The 23,443-nt window shown below is 38.3% G+C and overlaps 1 long non-coding RNA gene across 2 annotated transcripts in view; it reads right to left on the reverse strand.

Moving 5' to 3' along the window:
* Positions 1 to 23,443, reverse strand: part of LOC129143936 (uncharacterized) — an 812,938-nt gene that overhangs the window by 257,204 nt on the left and 532,291 nt on the right. Inside the window, exon 6 of one of the 2 annotated variants that reach the window (XR_008547883.2) lies at positions 1,347 to 2,694. The exons of the other annotated variant lie outside the window; for it this stretch is intronic. This is a non-coding gene — a long non-coding RNA (uncharacterized LOC129143936). Of the gene's footprint in view, positions 1 to 1,346; positions 2,695 to 23,443 lie in introns of those variants that run through there. 2 annotated transcript variants of the gene reach the window in all.

Genomic DNA, 23,443 nt, shown 5'->3' on the forward strand with positions numbered 1-23,443 from the left:
AAAGGTGCTTGAAGGATAGCATAAAATGTCCTTTCTATTCCACTGATTCTCCAAGACTTTCCCCTGGAGTGTTGGGATCTAGAAGTTCCTGCATGTCTGGGAGAGGAGGGGTTAGGAGAGGGGTGGTGGCATGCAGAAACAGCTGAGAGTACTTGCTGGTGAAATATAACACAATATGCTAGCATCATACTATATTTCAAACCTTGTGGATAGAATATAGTCTTTGTGGATGGGTGCAGTGGCTCACGCCTGTAATCCCAGCATTTTGGGAGGCCGAGGCAGGTAGATCACGAGATCAAGAGATCGAGACCATCCTGGCCAACATGATGAAACCCGTCTCTACTAAAAATACAAAAATTAGCCGGGCGTGGTGGTGGGCGCCTGTAGTCCCAGCTACTCAGGAGGCTGAGGCAGGAGAATCACTTGAACCCGGGAGGCAGAGGTTGCAGTGAGCTGAGATCACACCACTGCACTCCAGCCTGGTGACAGAGCGAGATTAAGTCTAAAAAAATAAATAAAGAATATAGTCTTTGTTTTTTTGTATGTGTTTTTTGTTTTGTTTTGTTTTGTTCTTTTACTAACTCATGAAGGAGAAACACAAAGGCTATGGGAGGAGCAATGTGACAGTGGCTGAGAGCCACAGTGTGGACCACACAAGCCAGGAGTGGATTAGAATCAGAGAGAGGAGAGAGGGACAGTTTTAGGCTGGAAGAGACTTATAAAAAATGATGAATGTTTTCAAAGATACACATAAATTAAATAGTATAATAAACCCCACATATACCTCACTCATATTCTAGATTTTTCTCAGTCTTGTTTTTTCTATAATCCACCCCTTTTTTGGATAGACTATTTAATATCAAATATCAGACATAATGTCATTTTATTCGTACAAACATCAGTGTGCATGTCAAAAAATATAGGCAATTTTAACGATTACCACAGTGCTGTTATCACATCTTAAACAATTAACAATTGTTTCAAGAATTATCTAATATACAGTTCATATTAAATGTCCCTGATTGTTTTGGATTGCCTTTCTGCAGTTGGCTTGTTTGAATGGGGATTTAATCCACATACTGCATTTTGTTATTATGTCTCTTAAGTGTCTTTTAATCTAGAGCAGTCCCCTTCTATCATCAAGAGTAGGAACTTAAGAACAAAACAAGATCGGTGGGAAAAAAATAAACCATTATCCTATTTTGCTCACCAGAGCTTCAGCGTAGATATTCTCACCCTGCTACAATAATAAGAAACATTAATAATCGTGGAGAATATCATCAAACTGGAAGGTTACTTTAGGAAATTTTCCTGGGTGAATTGTATTTACTGAAAAGCAGCTAGAATCTACTGGAGCAAAGACTCTTATTCAGGAAATATTTTTATGCACTATTTCCAAAGGCCATTGGATGAATGTGCCCCTCAATTTCTCAGTTGCCTTCCTATAAATCCTGCAAGACTCATCAGCAGCACCTACTCTGACTCACAGACTATTACAGCTTATTGAGAAATAACTTGGACTTCCCAGAAGACTAATTTACGTCAGCAAGCAAAAGGATAATCACAACTATAAATCTTAAATCTATCCATGTGTACAGCTGGGTTAAAAAAATTCAATAGTATATTGTGACTTTCTACCAAAAGAGGACTTTGATTTCTTATTTAAAAAAAAAAAATCCACAACGTTATAAAAGTCCTCCAACTTTATTGCTGCTTCTTTCCTGCTACTGTGTAGGGTAAGACCGTGTAAATTACAGCTAAAGGACCAAAGTTCATTGTTAGCATCTCTTTGTTCTGGTTTAGAGGTTGTTGGGAAACCAGAGAACAATTATTTTAAAGAAAAACAACAGAAGTTAGACAACGGTACAAATACATACAGAGAAATTTCTCACATGAAAAAGCATTATCAGTCTTGATTTGTGTAAATTCCGTTTTAGAAATTGAATTCATTCCTTCTTATTGATTTCTTGGTTAATTGCCACAAAAGTGCCTCTGGGAATGATTCCTAAAAGTTGTGATTAAAATGATCTCCTGAAATGCAGACTGTTCCCATAGCCAATCCAGGTTATTCCCCTCCATGCTCATGTTATATTTCTTTGGCCAAAGATGGATTATTTATAGCAGAAGCGCCAGAGCTCAAAGCATCCTGCTTACCTTTTGTTGTCAAGGTAACAACTTAGATTTTTCCCCCTTTGGTTGAAAGGTCAGATTTCTGGTGGTATGAGTCACAGAGCTCAGGGGGATTTTAAAAATTGAGATAGTACTTTTTCAAAGACAAATTAAAATTCAGAGCCTTATACACATCCAGACCATTTAAAATTGGATTTGAACCACTAGATAGTTTACAATAATTAACCCTGACACCTCCGTTGTTGTGCTGCAGGGAAGCATGGATCAGTCACTTCACCGGTTGCAAAGACCTATTCCTCAGATTGTAGCCCTCTTGGCTATTTACTGGGTCTGTTCTTTGCTGATCGTAATTGCTGTTTCTCTTTTGCACGATGTGTGACAGAGATTATTTAAAGTATTTTATCTTTAAATTACAGATTTAGAAACTTCAAAATTACAATGGAGAATATTTTGGGATTCACTTTGAAAGATAATTTTACACCTATGATAATGATATCACTTACCTGTGGCCTGACGATTTTAAGCGCATGTATTAACTGTTTAAATCGCTCTCGAAACAACCATCTGAAATAGAAAATGTTATTATTCTAAATTCCTCTTTACGAGCAAGGAAGTGAGACATAGATTGGATAAGCAACTTACTTCAGGTCACATGATCGGGAAGTAGCAAAGGCAATATTTTCTCCCCTCCATTTTAGTTAATAAGTCTGCACCCTTAACTACTCTGCCATGTTTCACTTTACAAGCTTATGACTCTAATTAAGACCCAGGAAGAAACAAAGGTGGCATTATTCTCAGGAGGGATGGAAGGGGAACTGTGCCTTCCTGAGACCCTCCAACTTCCACAATACCTCCTCCCCGATGTAGCGCCTCTCTAACCCCATGCCTAACTAGCCAATAAGACTGTCTATGGGCCTTTAAGAGAATTTTTCTTTACAAGCTGCATTCTCCCAATCACATATCTAGGGTAAGAAGAGAGTTGAACAAAATTCCAGAAATTCACTTTATGGACTCCCCAAAATTCAACTGGGTGTCTCAAATTTTAAAGTGTGGTGAATTCAGTATGCTTTAAGTTGCAGGCATGGTGACTGCAATCTACTCCTATTATAATGGTAGCTACAATTTATTAAACACATATGAAGTACTAGGTACTCCGAATGAATTATCTTTCATCTTTACCACATCCCTGGGAGAGGCAGCCAATCCAATTGTGAAGGAACTGAGAATCAGGGAAACAAGGATGTTGCCTGAGTCACACGCTGGGAAGGGACAGAGTCAGGATTAGAATTTGGGCCTGCCTTGCTCCAAAGTCCGTTCTCCTTTTGCAGCATCATTTTCTCATTTAAAACACAAAACAAAACACAACAACAAAAAAAAACACGCCAAGTGTAATGACTCACTTCTGTAATCTCAGCACTTTGGGTGGCCAAGGTGGGAGGAACCCTTAAGGCGAGGAGTTCAAGACCACCCTGGGCAACTTAGCAAGACCCTGTCTCTACATAACATTAATAATAATAATAATAATAATAAGTCGTCAGGGATATAACTAGTTTAGTGGCACAATCCAATATTGTTCAAAAAGAACTCTAGAAACAAAGTTTTGAGAATTTAGATGTGTGTTAGGGCTCTGTGAAATGAATTGGCACCTTCTACTGACAGCAAACAATGATCATGAAAGGGAGTGGATTAAAAAATTTTGATACAAACTCAGATTTACAATAAGTGCTAGTGTTTCTTTGCTATGTGTTAATGGCTTTTCATAATTACTGGAAAGCCTACCCCACTCTTGACAATAACCTTTGCATCAGAGGCTTTCAAATACAGGCCCAGGAGGACAGAGCACCCTGGGTAATTTTCAGAGTCCTATTTAGGTGAGGAAAATAGTCATAGACTCATCCTTTCTCCCTAAAGTTAAACGTAACCCCTGATTTCTGCAGCATCTCCCAGCTCTAATATTCAGAAAGGGCTCAACAATGCTAAGGAGTTTCATTCAGCGAAAACTATTCTTCTGGTGCTCTCCACAGACCTACACAAAGTGGGTTCATTCCCATTTATAAAAGTTTGTTGAGATCCTGGGAACACCTGACTCATATGTATTCAAGATCTGTTTAACCGCAGGTAAGATTCGACTGGATGATCTGGTTTCGTACATCAAAGAAAAAATGGTTACAAAGTGATGACTTATTACACAGATTTGGATGAAGCTCAGGGTAAGTCACTTTGGCCCCTCAAGCGTGGCAGCCTGATGTAACACAGGGTAGAGTGAATATTTCGTTTATGTGCCCCTTTTCTCCCAACCTCTTCTCCCCGACGTGAATGCAGCTGGCTCCTTCTCATCCCCAGGTCTTAGCTTGGATTTCCCCTCCGTGGGTGCTGACCTGAGCATTCAGGCCAATACAGGAGTGTTTTGTCATCCTCTCCGAGGGCTCTGGTTTTTCATCCCCTCCACCCTCACCCCACCCTCATCATAATTTGCAATTATGTATTTATTTGTGTGTTTATTTGGTTATGGTGTGCCTACTCAATAGATTGCACAGTTTAGTGAGGGCAGAGGACATATCTGCTCTTCAATAGCAATCTTTAGGAGTTTGGCTCCTGGACAAAACCTGTGTGTGATTTTCCAGGCCTCATATGGAAGCTGCCCTCCCCCACACCAGGCTTGGTGTATGGGCCCATGCATTGCAGCCTCTGAGGGAATTGCAGTCAAAGCCTCAGGCCCCCTGGCCAGCCTTGTTCTTAGACGTATCTGCATTCCTAGCCCAGGAAGCCTCTGTGTGGAGGTCTTTTTACTGGGGTCCTTCAGTAGAGACTTTCTCAGGTGCCACTGCTGAGACCTCCTCATGGTGGGAGGAGAAGCCTCTCCACTCTGACTCAGTACTTTCCCACATTAGCTCTTTCCCTTCCTCTCCCCTCCCCCGGCTCCATAAGATGGCAGGAATCTTTGGTCAGGACTCCCTTATAGTGAGACAGTTCCCTACATATGTGTTGATCCATCTGACCCTCACTGGTGTCATTCCACAGAGAAAAATGAAACAGAAACGGGGTTGGTGCTTCCTCCAACTTCCTCTTGCTAATACTGTTATAGTAAGGGATTATAGGTTTGATTGTTACTTTCATTTGAGCTTAATTGTCTTAATCAGCTGCTCTGATACTTGGTGCCTCAGCTTAGCTCTTTAAAACGTTAGTAGGTGCTCAATAAATATTATGCAAAAGATTGAACAAATGAACCAAGAATCTCTTCAGAAATTCTGCTAAGTACTTCAATCATTCCATGAACATTTTTGAAATACCTACTACGTGCCTGGCACTGTTCTAGGTTCTTGGGATCTATACAAATATTCCTGCCATCAAAGAGCTTGTGTTATGTGCAGCCTCTCATTATCCCACTTCATCCTCACAGCTATCCTGATGGGGAAAAATGGAAAACTAGAAAGGTTCATAATTTGCTTAAGATCATAAAACTTGTAGGTAGCAGGAATGAAATTGGAAAAATCTCTTCTTTCTCTGGTGCCATGGCCTTGTCATCCCAAACCACCAGGGCAGAGTTTAGCTTCTTTTCTGATCCCAGGGATCTAGAATCCTCAGGTACTCCAAGGTCAGGGAAATCCTGGTCTATCACTTCCAAGGCATTCAGAAGGCTGTTAGAAGGAGGCTGAGGAAACCCATAAGGTGCCCTGTTGATGAAGCCTGTGGATGTAGCTTCCACCCAGCTGGTGGCAGTAGGACTGACAAGGCCTGTGCACCCAAAACCCTTCTGCTCTTACCTCTTCAGGAGCAGCCTCAACTGGGTCCTTTTAGCCTAAGATCTCTGAAAGAGGCCCCTTCAGGCTCAGTGCACAGAAGCAGGGCACAGAAAGTGGAGGCAAAAGAACTGAGAACCAGTGGTGATTCTATGCCTTTCCTTTGTCAGCAGAGTTCTAAAAAAGGCCCTTCTCTATGGGCTAAAGATTCAGCAGTGACAGAAGAGGATTTAATAATATTCCTTTTCCTTAGATTTTATTTATTTTTATTATTTTTTTGAGATGGAGTCCCACTCTGTTGCCCAGGCTGGAGTGCAGTGGCGGGTCTCGGCTCACTGCAACCTCCACCTCCCGGGTTCAAGTGATTCTCCTGCATCAGCCTCCTGAGTAGCTGGGATTACAGGCACCCGCCACCATGCCCGGCTAAAGTTCTGCTACTTTTATTGCTCATGATTCTGTGTCTAAAATCTTTGCTAAATTATGCTCAAAATTTTTATTTATTCTTTGAGATTGGGTGATTTCATGGCCAATACAACCTTGAAAATGAGGCATGGTTTTATTTTTTAACATTTTGAAGTTTGGCAGCTTTTTAGAAAGCTAAGCACATGCTAACCATTTGATCCAGCAGTTCGGCTCCTTTACATTTACCCAAGAGAAATGTAAACATGTGTCCACACAAAGGCTTATATTGAAATGTTCATAGCAGAGACACTATAGTCAAAAACTGGAAATACATCAATGATCCATCAACTGGTGAATGCATAAACAAAATGTGATCTACCCACAATGGCCACACTGGTAGCTGACTATTAAAAAATAACAAAATACTCATATGAGCAACAACGTGAATGAACCTCAAAAACACACTAGACACAAAGGCTACATATTGTGTTATTCCATTTATACGAAATTTCTAGAAATGGCAAAACAACAGATAGAGAAAGCACATCATTTGTTGCCTGGATTTGAGGTGGGAGCAGAAATCAACAGCAAATGGCAAGAGGGAATTTTGGAGATGATGAGACTTTGGGGAAAGTGGACTGTGGTGACAGTTGCACAACTGTGTGTACCATTACCAAATCTTGTCAAATTGTACATTTCAAGTGGGTGACTTTTATGGTTATATTATACCTCAATAAATCTATGAGAAGGGGGAAGAGGAATACGTTGTTTAGGCAGTGGTCTGTCTTTAAGATGAACAAAAAAACACGTTAGGTTAAAAAAAAAAAGTATTCTAAGCACAAACTATTTCCTTGGGATATGATTGCAAATTTAAAATCTGCTCATGAGGAAATTAATATTTGCTCAAACACAGTGATCATCTGACATTTCAAGCTGGTTCCTGTGTGGGTGGAAATGTGCAAGCACATCTGTGTTACCTCTTGGAATTCTTTGGAGGACTTTTTTTTGACAGGTTCACAGGATAAACTGCCATCGTGTATGGGAAATGAGAAAAGAGACAATATCTGTGCTGAACTGGATGTGCCGGTGAGGTCTTTTTGAAAAAGCTGATGGGGCCAGATAGCGCTGGGGAGAGGGTGGAGAGTGATAAGGTAGGACTGGCAGCAAGATTCGAATTCTCCTCCCTCCAGCTGGCCTGCTGAGAGGACCAATGGACATAAGAAACAAAGCATGTCATAGGCCGTGCATTCAAACAATATCAATCGGCCCTCAGAGAAAGCACACAATGGTCAAGGTGGCATTTCAATAAAGCAGACAGCTGCCTTCTGGCCTGCATGTCAGCCTCCCTGCAGCCTGGAGAGTCACTTCTCTCTCTGTGGGAAAGCCTGCTGGAGGCATATTGGCTGCAAGATGAGGTTTCTTTTTCCATTTTCTTCTTCTTTTTTGCAAAAATCAGCTTGAAGCTCGTTAATGTCAGGAATGAGAGTGAAGCGCTCTTACGAAATATGAAAGGTGGGGTGCAGGCCAGGGAAAGGACTAAGAGGGTGGAGGTGTTAGAAAGGTGGGATAAAAGCATGGTGGAGGGGAAGGCGTGAGCCCTGTCATTTGGGCTGCTGCGCTTGGGCTTCTATTCCCTCAAGTGAGACTATCAGAAGGAGTCCGCATTTTTCAATAGAGCAGCACGACATTAAGCGGATGGTTTCTGAACACTGGCACTTCAGACTGTGAGGTCTCTGTGGGTGGGTTTTATGCCATGCTCTTTGGTTGCTGGAATAGAAATCCCACGGGAATTGTGTAGCAGCAGCAGCCTTTGTGGATAGCAAAGAGGATTATGTGAGGTGGGTAAGAGCTTTCTTTCCCCCTTTCTTCTCTTTTCTTTTTCTTTTTAATGGGGGCATTCAATTTCCCAGAGAAATGGAACCATGTCTTCACAGCCAAAGAAAAAAGGGAGGTTTAAGGCAGAGCTCAAATAATTCAGGCCAAAGAGGATTTGTGCTGGCCACCCCCTTTCACCTTCACCTTACATAGGAGAATATATTGTGAACAAGTACTTCCGAGGCAAAAAGGAGGAAAATGAGCCAAGAGTAAAAACAAACAATTCATGGGTAAGGACGTATAAGTGAAAATCAATATAGGAAAAGGCTTGAAACTCCTAGTAACTAGTGAAATACAAACTAAAGCAAACATGAGATACCAGTTTTTACATTTCTAATTTAAAAAGATTGAAAGGTATTACAGTACTCTGAAGACAAGGAGCAGGCCTTCCATATATTGCTCGTGGGAATGTAAATTACAGTAGCCTTTTAGTAAGGCAACCAACAACTAGCTTTTTAAGCTTAAAAAGAAATCAGAAAAGACCCCCAAGTCCTCCTCTTTGCAATTAAACTCACAGAAATGAAAAGCACCAGCTTGTTGGATGGCAGAAAAACTGGAAACAACCCAAAGCCATGAACCATGAATCAAAGAGGGATGAAGAATTATGGGGCATCTATATTATAGAGTGCCATGTAGATATTTAAAGAAGTGAGTTGGAGTCATATTGATTAATCTGGCAAAAATTTCCATAGTCTTTTATGCTTGCAAATGTTTCTAAGTAATACATATAGTAGATCTAATATTTAGTAAAAAACATAAACTCCCACCTCACCCCCAAAAGCATATAGAGGTCAATGTTTAGATGGATAGAAGAAAAAAGAAAGAAAGAGAGAGAGAGAAAGAAAGAAAGAAAGAAAGAAAGAAAGAAAGAAAGAAAGACAGACAGACAGACTAGGTAACTTGCTAACCTTGATTATCTTAACAGAGTAGGATGGGGGAAAAGCATTAATTTTTTTTATACATCTTTGAATTGTTCATTTGTGACAATGAACATGCATTGTTTTTTAATTAAACAATTTCTTTAATCTTTAATTTTAAGAAATAAAAAATCAAAATTAAAGAATTTTTAAAAATTAAAATCCTTTAATTAAAAAAGAAACACTGCTATGAACTCAGTCCTGTCCTGAGATCCTGTTTCTGCTATCAGACAGCTTACAACCTAGTTCAAATAATAATATAAACAAAAGCAACCAGAGAAAAACAAATGACAATACATGTCAAGATATTCTTTGCCTTTGGAGGCTGGACAACAATGTGGGCCAAGGCAAGAGGGTAGAATTATGTGTTATTTTTATTTGATGGAAGAGAAAGTAGTCAGAGATTTGAAGTACAGGATTTATGTTATGAGTACTGTGAGAGAAAAAAGGTTAAATCTACAGGGTGGAACTATCACATCAATCTTGCCAATTGTGTTTTTTCAAATGTTCCAAATCTTTGCGGACTATTTTTTATGTGAGAAAAATAAAGTCCTGTGTACTTAATAACAGAGACATGCTCTGGGAAATGTGCTGTTAGATGACTTTGTTGTTGTATGTATATCATAGGTGTACACCTCTTATACAAACCTAGATAATATAGCCTACTACACACCTACACACAATACGCTACAAAGCATGTTACTGTACTGAATACTGTAGACAATTGTAACAATTCACTAGGCAATAAGAATTTTTCAGTTCCATCATAATCCTATGGGACCACTGTTGTATATGTGGTCTGTCCTTGACTGAACTGTTATGTGGCACATGACTATACCAAAAGAAGTGTTTTAACATTTCCTGTTCTAATGGTGGATTTGTCCATTTCCTTTTGAATATTACTTAAATTGAGTGATGGGTTCATTGCATTATTTATCTCTGTTTATTCTACTTTAGAAAAAATGGGATTTATTTGGTGTATATAGAAACAAAACACATTTTCCTCTGGTCAATTTTTGCATTTTGTATTTTTGCAGCTATCACAAATGAAGAATTTTTATATCTTTCTGATGAAATGATCCTCTTATGATTGCATGGTTACCATTTCTATCCCTAGTAATGCTTTTTATCTTAAAGTAAATTTTGTCAGATATTAACGTTGCTCCACAAGTTTTTTTTTTTGACTGATATTTAACTAGTATGAGATGATTATGCCTGTTTTATTTTTTAGGTATGTCTCTGACTAATTGTTTATAGATAAGAGTTTTAAAAAATCTATACTTCTAATCTTTAAATGAAGAGTTTAGCCCATGTACATTTATTGTGTTACTGACATATTTAAGTTTTTTTTGTCTGTATTATTTAATATTTTATAGTTGTCTCAGGCCTTTTCATTCAGTAACCTCTTTCCTTGTCTGATGCCTCTGGTATCCGACCCATAACTTTTTAATCTAGATATGGCCATTCTGCCGAAGTTTTCAGGTTGACGCCTCAGCCAGGCACTCTACCTGACTTTGTTAACTTTATTTTTATTTGCACTTGGTGCCACACTCTTCAGCCCACTCCACCTCCAGTCCCTGGGGCCACCACTTCTCTGGGAGGAGTAGCCAGGCATTTCTTGTCACCTAAGCTCTAGCCATTGGATTCATCTTCATTCCTGACTTTTGTAGTCAACATGATCTGACATTGTTCTTTAAAATATATCTCTTTTCCATCATCTATTTCCATGACTATTATCACAACCCACATTTAAGTTCTTAGAACTTCATAGTTACACATTTAACAGCTACGATCCCATTTCCCGAGACGGTGATTAGTTATACATTTAAGCACATGACTTTGTTATGGCTAATATTATGTAAGACAAAGTCACTGGGAGATTCTTAGAAAAGTTTTTCTCTGAGACAAAGGGACACATAAGGAGAGAAATTAGCCTTCCTGTGTTTGGAGGTGATTGCACACAAAAGCAATATCTGAAACTGAGACCACCCTCTGTGACCATAAGTGAAGAAGCTTGAAGATGAAAATCAATATGGTGAAGAGCAGAAAGGTGGAAAAGCCTAGGTTATTGATGATGTCAGTCCTAGAACCAGTACAACTAGATCCAAATGTTGTTGACCTCAATTACAGACAAACATCCCTCTACCAACAGCACAAAACAAAGTAGCGTAGAATATGTGAGCAGCCACTATAGAGTGGAACTGTTAATAAATATATTACCATACAGTTAATTATACAGGCATACCTTGTTTTATTGTGCTTCTCTTTAATGTGCTTTGCAGATATTGCATTTTTTACAAATTGAAGGTGTGCATTGAACAAGTCTATAGGCACACTTTTTCAACAGCATGTGTTTACTTTGTCTTTGCGTAACATTTTGGTAATTTTCAAAACATTGCAAAACGTTTTCATCATTATTTTATCTGTTATAGTGATCTGTGATCAGTGATCTTTGATGCTACTATTGTAATTTTTTGGGGGAGCCACAAACTGCTCCCATATGAGGCGGCGAACTTATCTGATAAATGTTGTGGGTGTTCTGACTGCTCCAAGGACCCGCCCCTCTCCTCTGGTCTCCCTATTCCCTGAGGCACACAATATTGAAATTAGGCCAGTTAATATCCCAACAACGACCTCTAAGTGTTCAAGTGAAAGGAAGACTCACATGTTGATCTAGCTTAAATCAAAAGCTAGAAATGATTAAGCTTAGTGAGGAAAGTTGTGTCGAAAGCTGAGATAGGCTGAAAGCTAGGCCTCTTGCACCAGTTAGCCAAGTTGTTGAAATGGCAACAAAGGATTTAGAAGGTTACAGAAATGTAGTTGATAAAGCAGCAGCAGGGTTTGAGAGGATTGACTCCAATTTTGAAATAAATTCTACTATGGGTAAATGCTATCCAACAGCATCACATAGTACAGACAAATCTTTCACAAAAGGAAGAGTCAGTCAATAAGACAAACTTCATTGTTGTCTTATTTTTAAAAATTGCCACAGCCACCTCAGTCTTCAGCAACCACCACCCTGATCAGTCAGTAGACATGAATGTGGAGGCAAGACCCTCCATCAGCAAAAAGATTACAACTCACAGAAGGCTCAGATAATTGTTAGCATATTTTTAGCATAAAGTAGTTTTAAAATTAAGACATGCACAGTTTTTTAAGACAAAATGCTATTGCACACCTAGTAGACTACACTATAGTGCAAATATAACTTTATATGCACTTGGAAACAAAAGTTCTTGTGACTTGCATTATTGCAATTGTTTATTGCAGTGGTCTGGAACCAAACCCAGAATATCTCAGAGGTATGCTCATATAAAGAAAAATATAATGTCTAGAAAAGGATTGATGTTCATTTATATATTTTACCCAATTCTTCCACACTAGGGAACTCGTTAAAAAAGGTTTAGCAGGTGTGGTTAAGAGGACTATTTCTGGTTTGATTCTGTTCTTTTTTTAAATTTATTTTATTTTCATTTTATTTTCGTTTAACCCTAAGCTTGCCAATGTTTTCTTTTTTTCTTTTTTCTTTTTTTTTTTTTTTCCTGCACAGTGTTTATTAGAAATTTCTGGGATCAACATCTGTAAAGGAGAAGGGAAAGAAAGTGTTGGGTAGCTACATCCTAAACTGAGCCCACAGGAAAAATTTGGAAGAAGAATGGTCCTCCATAGTGGTCTTGAGTTCAAAAGAAATAACTCGTCCTTTGTAGCCCCATGTCCATCAGTCACTGAATGTGAGCCATGTAGCCTTGGACCTGGAGTCTGGGTTAACACAGTTTCAGAGGGGCTGGCTATGAAAGGGTGGCAGCGGACATACTCGCAACAGTAAGGACAACAAGATGTTCATTGTTTCACTGAAGGAAAATCTGAATGGTGCATCACTAGTTAACAAGATAATTATTTACCACAAATAAAATGGTACAATTGTATTATCTTGATCTTTATTGCTTGACATATTTTATTATACACTGCTACTTTATTCAAGTCAGAGATCCATAGCCTTAAACCTGATATTGAATTCTAGAGGGAAAATGCAATTACATGCAATAGCAATTACATGGCTAAGAGCTAAGTAGCTAATTGGAGTTGAGGTTTATCCTTTTAAAGAAAACGGCCATACTGCCCAAGGTAATTTATAGATTCAATGCCATCCCCATCAAGCTACCAATGACTTTCTTCACAGAATTGGAAAAAACTACTTTAAAGTTCATATGGAACCAAAAAAGAGCCCACATTGCCAAGTCAATCCTAAGCCAAAAGAACAAAGCTGGAGGCATCATACTACCTGACTTCAAACTATACTACACAGCTGCAGTAACCAAAACAGCATGGTACTGGTACCAAAACACAGATATAGACCAATGGAAGAGAACAGAGCCCTCAGAAATAATGTCGCATATCTACAACCATCTGATCTTTGACAAACCTGACAAAAACAAGAAATAGGGAAAGGATTCCCTATTTAATAAATGGTGCTGGGAAAATTGGCTAGCCATATGTGGAAAGCTGAAATTGGATCCCTTTCTTACACCTTATACAAAAATGAATTCAACATGGATTAAAGACTTAAATGTTAGACCTGAAATCATAAAAACCCTAGAAGAAAACCTAGGCAATACCATTTAGGACATACGCATGGGCAAGGACTTCATGTCTAAAACACCAAAAGCAAGGGTAACAAAAGCCAAAATTGACAAATGGGATCTAATGAAACTAAAGAGCTTCTGCACAGCAAAAGAAACTACCATCAGAGTGAACAGGCAACCTGCAGAAGGGGAGAAAATTTTTGCAACCTACTCATCTGACAAAGGGCTAATATCCAGAATCTACAATGAACTCAAACAAATTTACAAGAAAAAAACAAACAACCCCATCAAAAAGTGGGCAAAGGATATGAACAGACACTTCTCAAAAGAAGACATTTATGCAGCCAAAAGACACATGAAAAAATGCTCATCATCACTGGCCATCAGAGAAATGCAAATCAAAACCACAATGAGATACCATCTCACACCAGTTAGAATGGCAATCATTAAAAAGTCAGGAAACAACAGGTGCTGGAGAGGATGTGGAGAAATAGGAACACTTTTACACTGCTGGTGGGACTGTAAACTAGTTCACCCATTGTGGAAGTCAGTATGGCGATTCCTCAGGGATCTAGAACTAGAAATACCATTTGACTCAGCAATCCCATTACTGGGTATATACCCAAAGGATTATAAATCATGCTGCTATAAAGACACATGCACCCATATGTTTATTGCGGCACTATTCACAATAGCAAAGACTTGGAACCAAGCCAAATGTCCAACAATGATAAACTGGATTAAGAAAATGTGGCACATATACACCATGGAATACTATGTAGCCATAAAAAAGGATGAGTTCATGTCCTTTGAAGGGACATGGATGAAGCTGGAAACCATCATTCTCAGCAAACTATGGCAAGGACAAAAAACCAAACACCGCATGTTATCACTCATAGGTGGGAATTGAACAATGAGAACACATGGACACAGGAAGGGGAGCATCACACACTGGGGCCTGTTGTGGGGTGGGGGGAGGGGGGAGGGATAGCATTTGGAGATATACCTAATGTTAAATGACAAGTTACTGGGTGCAGTACACCAACATGGCACATGTATGCATATGTAACTAACCTGCACGTCGTGCACATGTACTCTAAAACTTCAAGTATAATAAAAAAAAATACAGCACTAACACCCCTAAAAAAAAACAAAACAGTGTTTCTAGGTCTAATTTGTCTCCCAAATTGCAATAAATATGCTAATTCTAAAGACGAATATTTTCCATAAATAAAAAAGTTATTTGGGCAAGTAACCTAACCGGTTTCTTCATCTATAGAATAGATGATAATAGATGTTTCACAGTGCTGTATAAGCAGAAGTTCTATCCACACTTTCTTTAAAAGCTTGCCAATGTTTTCTTTCCTTGGACAGCATTTGTCTTATTTTGATATCCACCTGCAATCATATTAGAAACTTAGTAAAAACTACTTAGTGATTCCACTTTGAATTTGCAGCCTTATGACCAAAATGTTTTGAGTCTAAGCCTATCCATATGCCAGAAAAACTTCAGGAACTGTTAATGTCTCTTCTTTTATAGAAATTCCACCTCTATCTTGATGTAACAGGGTTGATCAAGAAAATTAGAAGCCAAGGGGCCAGAAAGCTAATTTCCTTAAATGCAATAAAAAGTTTTTCCAACTACCCCTGTGCAATAAGAAATATTTCTTTCAAGTACCAATTTCTTCAACTGTACAATGAATTATAATTTGAAGATTTTTGAAAATAATAGAGTAACAACAATATATGATAAAATTAAGACTATATGGAAATAGAGTAAATGGAATAATTCAAATAAAGACTAAAATAAAATGACATTTATTATGGATTTTGTAATCAGTACACAATTATACATTTAAATTTTACTTTATAGACATAAGATTACAGCCAAGGAGGTTAATTTCAAATTTTATGACCAGCCAGTTGTATTTTTTTATCACATATGAAAATATTCACTCTTACTACTTTACTTCAAACAGTGACCTGTAAATTTATTTAGACAATAATAATTAAAGGCCTTTTCTTTTTCAGGACAATAAAAAAATTAAAGGACATTGAAAATACTGCTAAAGAAACTTCACTTCTTGATTATGGCCTCTGCATTGAAGATCTGTAGCAATTATTTTAATTAATTTTCAAATCTTCCCACAGCCTCTCTGTTCAAAGAAATATTATCTTGAAATAATTTTTGTGAATACAAATCAAAAATTGATCCACAAGACAATTCTACTGTAAAGACACATGCACATTTACGTTTATTACAGCACTATTTACAATAGCAGAGACTTGGAACCAACCCAAATGCCCATCAATCATAGAGTGGACAAAGAAAATGTGGCACATATACACCATGGAATACTATGCAGCCATAAAAAAGAAGGAGTTCATGTTCTTTGCAAGGACATGGATGAAGCTGGAAACCATCATTCTCAGCAAACTAACACAGGAACAGAAAACCAAACACCGCATGTTTTCACTCATAAGTGGAGTTGAGCAATGAGAACACATGGACACAGGGAGGGGAACATCACACATCAGGGCCTATTGGGGAGTGGAGGGAAAGAGGAGGGAGAGCATTAGGACAACTACCTAATGCATGCGGGGCTTAAAACCTAGATGACGGGTCGATAGGTGCAGCAGACCACCATGGCGCATGTATACCTGTGTAACTAACCTGCATGTTCTGCACATACATCCCAGAACTTAAAGTAAAAAAAACAAAAAACAGTTGATCTACAAAACAGTATTACAAGTCACTTATTTTAACAAGTCTGCTAAATATTTTCTGCATGAGTTTTCTTGATTACAATATATTGATAACATGGACACACTTTTTTTTTTTTTTGAGACAGTCTCGCTCTGACGCCCAGGCTGGAGTGCAATGGTGCGATCTCCGATCTCGGCTCACTACAACCTCCGCCTCCCGGGTTCAAGCGATTTTACTGCCTCAGCTTCCCAAGTAGCTGAGACTACAGGAGCCCACCAACACACCTGGCTAATTTTTTTGTATTTTTAGTAGAGACGGGGTTTCACTGTGTTAGCCAGGATGGTCTCAATCTCCTGACCTCGTGATCCGCCCGCCTTGCCCTCCCAAAGTGCTGGGATTACAGGCGTGAGCTACTGCGCCCGGCCAACACACTTTTAATATAACAGAATATTTAGTTACATCAGTTCCCATCCACCTGCTAAAATCATTTAATCATTGTATTGGTCATTCCCACTGATTGGTGGGAACTCTTATACTAATGGTTCCCATAATTTCCACTGCATTATTTTTCTTGCCAGACTTTGTTCATTTGCAGCCTGAAGAATCGCTCTTCTATTGGGCCACCTTGAAGTTGGTCTTCTAGTTCTTTAACATCTGGTTCCACTTCAGCCATAGCCAGCTTGTCATTTGTAATCTGTTCTGTATGCTTTTTATATGCTTCATTTTTAGGGATTTGCTAAAGAATATCAAGAGTCTTTGTGTACAATATTCTTAGCCTCTCATGTAGGCTCTTTCATAAAGCCAATGGTGTTCCTCAGTGTCTGATTCTGTTCTTGCTATTCCATGCTCTCCTTGCCACCATGTCTTTATATCAAAACTTTTACTATCATTTACAGGAAAAAATAAATCTCAACCTCAGCTTAAGTGATAACTCTTATTTTAAATTCTGGCTCTTTTAAAGTTATGGATAAGGAGGGGTCCTTCATACATACTGAAAGCTACCCACCACAAGTTACCATTACTTTTATACTGCATTGCTACAAAGTAGTTCATCGCCTTTGAGAAACTTGAGGTTCTTTTCTTGTTATCTGGGGAATGGTTCAGCCTCTGTTTGCTTGGAATTGCTTTTGTTGGGCTATCCCCAACTCTTCTCTGTCCTTTACCTCCATTCAACGAGGGATTAGAATAAGTTTATTTATTTATTTAGTTAGTTAGTTAGTTAGTTATTTTGAGACGGAGTCTTGTTCTGCTGCCCAGGCTGGAGTGCAGGGGCATGATCTCGCTCACTGCAGCCTCTGCCTCCCAGGTTCAAGCGATTCTCCTGCCTCAGCCTCCCAAGTAACTGTGATTACAGGTGTGCACCACCGTGAGTGACTAATTTTTATATTTTTAGTAAAGACAAGGTTTTGCCATATTGGCCAGCCTGCTCTCGAACTCCTGACCTCAGGTGATCCACCTTGTCCTCCCAAAGTGCTGGGATTACAGGCATGAGACACCGTTCCTGGCCTAAAATAAGTTTAGGCACTGCTGAAGAGAAAGAACAGGCATGTTTTATATTTTGATGCTTTTCTTGGTTAATTTCAATGAATTTCTTCATTGCAAAGAAACATGGACTCTAAACTACTTCCTGTGTAACACCATTAAACCTCCTTCCTGCTGAGATTCAAGCCTGGAGTCTCACAGTACACCCAGCATGATGCTTGGGTTGGTGGGGATACATACTGGTTTAGAATTTCCAAGGGACTGAGCTACAATGGAGTTTATTTTTGCAGCCTGCCCAACTTCCAACTGGGGAGTTGCAATTTAATTAGTGAAAAAGCTGAGCCACTTTTCCTTATTCTCTCTCTGTGAAGAGGCAAGATGGCGGTAGAACTAGATTGCAGGACGAAGGGACTCTTCACTCTATTCCTTACCTGGGAGGGCACAGCACTTTATCTAGGCTGAAGAGGAGAAAAAAATGAACAAAAGTTCAACCTTAAAGAGAAGTGAAAATGGCATAAAAAATGTTATGAAACGAATATAAAAATGGTAATTCCAAAATAAAAATAGATCAGAGTTAGATATTTTTACATGTAGGAATCTGTGACTTCCTGAATGGTAACCACTTTTTCCATGGTTTAAAAAAATAAATCAGTGACTTATAAAGCACTGTTTCTATCCTCCAATTTAGGAAGAACATTTGGTGTATAGAAAATAAAATTATCTGTAGCTTTTATCTGTAGCTTTACTGTATTGACCTTTTAAAGTATTTTTTTGTTTGTTTTTGTAAAAACGGGGCCATTTTTATGTGACATAAACATTTTTAAAAGTGTTTTCACCACTCCCAAGTCAATCGTCCTGTTATTTTGGACTCTAACCTGCGTCATTTGATTTCACTGAAACGCTTGGGGCATCTCTATTGCTACATTGCTGTAATTAATCATTTCCTTTTCAGTTAATCTGGCATGGGGCCTCTCTTTAGCCAGACATAGATGTCTCCTCTTCTCAGCTCGTATTTTTTAGTTTTATCTACTTCCATGTGTGTTCTCCATTGGAGTTTATTTTTGTCATTTGGTCATTCATTATGTGATGACAGGAGGGTGGGAAGAAAGGTAATTGGCTGGTAGGTGTCTTGATCAAGAGGAAATCCCGATCATATTTCTTTTTAAGAAGAAGAAAAAGAAACCAGAATACACAAGAAATAACTTCCAAAGATTCAAATAACTAGGAGGAGAGCTTTCCTATGTAAGCGAAAAGCTTTGATGACAATGTTTTCTTAGGGGGCTAACATACTAAATAGAATAGAAATAGACCCCAGTAGCTGATATGAGTTGGACGCAAAACTTCCATAGATTTTCAGGAAAAAAATGCTTTTATTATAGAAAATGTAAAACATACAAAACTAGAGAGACTAATATATTGAGACAATAGAAAGTAATGAAATATACTCAAGACCCAACTTAAGCAATTGTCACTTTCCACGGATCTCTTAATTTTTTATCTTCTAAATAGGACTTCCCTGCAACTTCAACTGGTCAAGCTTTAAGGGAATCAAAGCCTCCCTCAGACGAGGGTAAGTGGCAGCCTTGAAGATTCCTACAAAATGCTTTTTTAAAAGGTGAATTATTTTATTTAAGCATGCATGCATGCATACATAAAGACAAATACACAAATAAAATGTATAGCTCAAGGATCCTTTATTAACTACGTGTATCTCTGTGACTAACTCCTAGGTCAAGAAACAGAATATTACCAGCATCCCAGAGTCCCCCTGTGCCTTCTTCTAGTTATTAGCTCCTCTGGAGATGAATGGTATACTGGCTCTGTCCCAATACATTAGTTTTGCCTGTTTCAGAACTTCATATAAGTGATTGAATTGTATACTATGTACAAGGTTGCATCTGGCAACTTTCTCGCCAATTATGTTTGAGAGATTCATTGTAGTTTTAGTTCATTCACCTTCATTGCATATAGTGCACCATTGTAGGGATATAGCACAATTTATTTATCATTCTACTGTTGATAGACATTGGGATTGTTTTTAATTTGGGGTTATTACAAATGCTGCTACTATGACTATTCCTATGCACATATTCCTATTTACATTCCTGTTGGGCATATATCTAGGGATGGAATTACTGTGTCACAGGAATATAATCAACTTAAGTAAATACCGTCAGTTTTCTAACATGGTCATTTCTATTTACATTGCCACCTGTGGTACATAACCTCATTGGGATATGGTATTGTTGGTCTTTTTAATTTATCTCACTCTGGTGAGTGTACAGATATATCACATGTACTTTTAATTTGCAATTTCTGGCTAATGAGATTGAATACTTTCATGTTTCAATATTCTCTTTTGTAAAGTGCTTCTTTCGCCTATTTTTTTCTGTTGGTTTGTGTGTCTTTTCCTTATTGATTATAAGAGTTATGTATTCTTGAAAAATATGAGCCATTTGTCAGACATCTGTGTTGCAAATACCATTTCCCACTGAATGACTTACCTTTTCATGGCCACTGGTTTTTTGTTTTGTTTTTTAGATAAATACAACTTTTTCATTTTTATTTTTAAAATTTCTGGTACCTTTTGTATCCTATTTAATAAACTTTCATTTATTCCAAAATAATCTCTCATGTTTTCCTCTGAAAGTTTTATTGTTTTGCACTTCATATTTAGATCTACAATTTATCTGGAGTTGATTTTTTTAGTAGTATCAGGTAGGAGGTTCAGATTTATGTTTTTCCTATATAGGTAATGCAATTAATTTAACATAAATTGTTGTGATGACAAATCCCCACTTCTCTGCTATATTATTTTTGTCATTTGTATTCTTATATATGTGGGTCTGCATCTGGACTCCCTATTCTATTCTATTAGCCTACTTGTGTATGATTATGCCAATACTACACTGTTGCTCTAGCTTTATAATTTGCCTTGGCAGTGGATAGAACTCCTCTTCCAATTTTGCAGTTCTTCTTCTAGACTGACTATGACTTCTATACTTAGTCCTTTGCATTTCACATGCATTTTGGATTACTATATCAATTTGTCTGTTTACACACACACACACACACACAGACACACACATACACACACAACACCCCTCTGCTGAAATTTGTATTGGGATTGTATTGAGTATTTGGATCACTTGGTTAGGGGCCACTTGGGTTCTTTGTGTATGGCAGGTGGGCAACTGCAGGCAGAGGAGGCTGGAAAGGTAAGTGGGCCTAGATAAGGCAGGGCACAAAAGAGGATGTTAGGTATTTTGAACTTTGTTCCAAGAACAGAAAGAAGCAGGGGAGTGTTGGCAACTGTTGATCATACTTATATGGCCCTTGCCAGTGGTTGGCTTTGTGAAGCTAGAATTCTGCTTTGTAGAAGTGTAAAGCATCCAGAAAGCACATATGTCCAGATGTCATTTCTTACAAAGTCCAGTCTACTGCTGCATTATCCTCTTCATTACTATCTAAAATTACATAGAAGTGACTTCTAGAGGATGAAGTCCATCTCAAAAACATAGCTCCTTTCTTATTCACAGCCTCAAATTCATTGTTCTTAGACTAAGTGGTACTAATAACCCACAGTCAGTTTAATGGCCTCTGTATCTATGTGACAGGAATGCCGTCTCATAGCCCAGCTGTGTAGAGAGAGCAGGGCATCTTCACGGGGTTGTTGGAGCCTATTGTCTAAGTAGTATCTTTATAGCCTCTCAGCAAACACGAAGAGCTACATCCCCTAGACAGCTGTGGTTTTTGATAGTCTTGGGGAGGGGGTCATGCTGGGAAAGACAGGAAGGAGAAGAGAAGCATGCAAATTGAGTCCTACATAACTTTTACATCCAATATGAGCCAGGATTCATATGTGCTCATATTGAGTGTCCCTGGGTCCTCTACCCTCTCCTGATTATGGATTTGTGTAGCATATGTAAGTCTGTGTATGCATATATATATAATATATGCAATTTTGAAAATGTAGAGAATTATACACAATTATCAACCAGGAGAGCTATTCCCTTCATAATCAATGAGGACATCACTCTCTGTGGTTGTGCATTACTCAATCAGCTCATTTGTAAATGCAGCCCTGCTGCCATTATGAATTTCTTTACTGATGGAAGAAGATGCCAGCCCAAGTTACTCTTCAGGCATCCTTTGATCTGCCTCAATTTGGCTTAAAAAGCAGAACAGAAATAATTGTGGTGATGAGTCTCTATTGGAACCTAAATCTACACATCAAAAAACAAGACAAGAGTTTGTAATTATCCTCTTCAATCCTCTCTTTTCCTTAGTCTGTCCAAAGAGCTGGATGGCTGAGCATGTGCTGTGCAAACTAAAGGGGTTTTCCAGGAGCTTTCTGAATCCAATTACTAGTAACAAGTTCTTCTGAAGTCAAGTTTGCACAAAAGTGGTCAGATCTGGTGTCAAATCCAGGTCTCCATTCTATGCCCTCTTCCTTAAAGCCAAGTTGCCTTTTGTGGTCCTTGCTATCATTTCCTACATAAATATCTTGGTTTGTGCCATTTTCATTTATCATTGAAATTTTAGTAGAGTTGAGCCTCAAAAAGAGAGAGTTTGGATCTTGTTCTTATTTCTCCCCAAATGAGCATTTTTAATTTTCTGAGTAAATTTACTAAACTTTTCTTAATGCCAGGACATTGGGAAGAGAAGACTTTGTTCGGTTGTAGAAGATTCTGTTACATCCTTCCTCGAAGACAATGATTACCACTTACTCATGGTGCATTTGCATACCTTCAAAAATCCAAGAAAGGAAACGGAGTCCTCTCCAGTGAAGATCTACTCTAAGGGATCTGCTGCCTCCATTCAGACACAACTATCTGGAAGCTTCTCAAGACTGAAAAAAGTTACATCTCACTAGCTACAGGACAATATGTAAAGTATTTGGCAATGTGCCTTGTTAAGCATTAAAGAAATGGCAGTTATTATTAAGCTGTCACTATTTTGAAGTTTTGCATTTTTTGACATTGAAAATATAAGATGAAACAAATAGTAAAATAAGGGAAGAGAAGGTTCATCAATGTATATTTTGCAAATACTTAGGGGTTTTTTTAGCTGCTTCTTTTTAAAAATTCTGGATATCATTAAATGCTGGTGGTGACTTTTTATCATGCAAGAAGAAATATGTGAGTTCTATTTGTCACAGAACACTAAATCCCCAGGAAAAGGGACTAAAATTCTCTAAGTCTCTTATGCTTACTTCAAACCTGTGTTAGACTACTGAGTTAAGGACAACTCTGTCCATACACACTGAATTAGCAAGCAAGTAACTTTTCTCTAAGGGCTTGTTTTTCCCAACCTCACTTGATTCTGTTCTGAAGCATAAAGTTGCTTAATAATTACAGTAACAGATGATATTTTTAGCCATATGTCCAATTCTATTAAAATTTTATGAGTTAGTCACATTGTATAAAATTCCCATGAGTAAAGTTACATAAAAGCAATGGGAGGAGGTTATTAACGGTTAGTGGAATGCTGGAGAAAAATCTTACATAAAAATGTCTGCATTTTGTTCCTAATGTATAATGGCATATACCCCAGTCCTCTGCTTAACATTATGTGTTTGGTGCCCTTTCGTGATGCCACCCTGAT

This window comes from Pan troglodytes, chromosome 4 (assembly GCF_028858775.2).
Source record: "Pan troglodytes isolate AG18354 chromosome 4, NHGRI_mPanTro3-v2.0_pri, whole genome shotgun sequence".
Lineage (NCBI taxonomy): Eukaryota > Metazoa > Chordata > Mammalia > Primates > Hominidae > Pan > Pan troglodytes.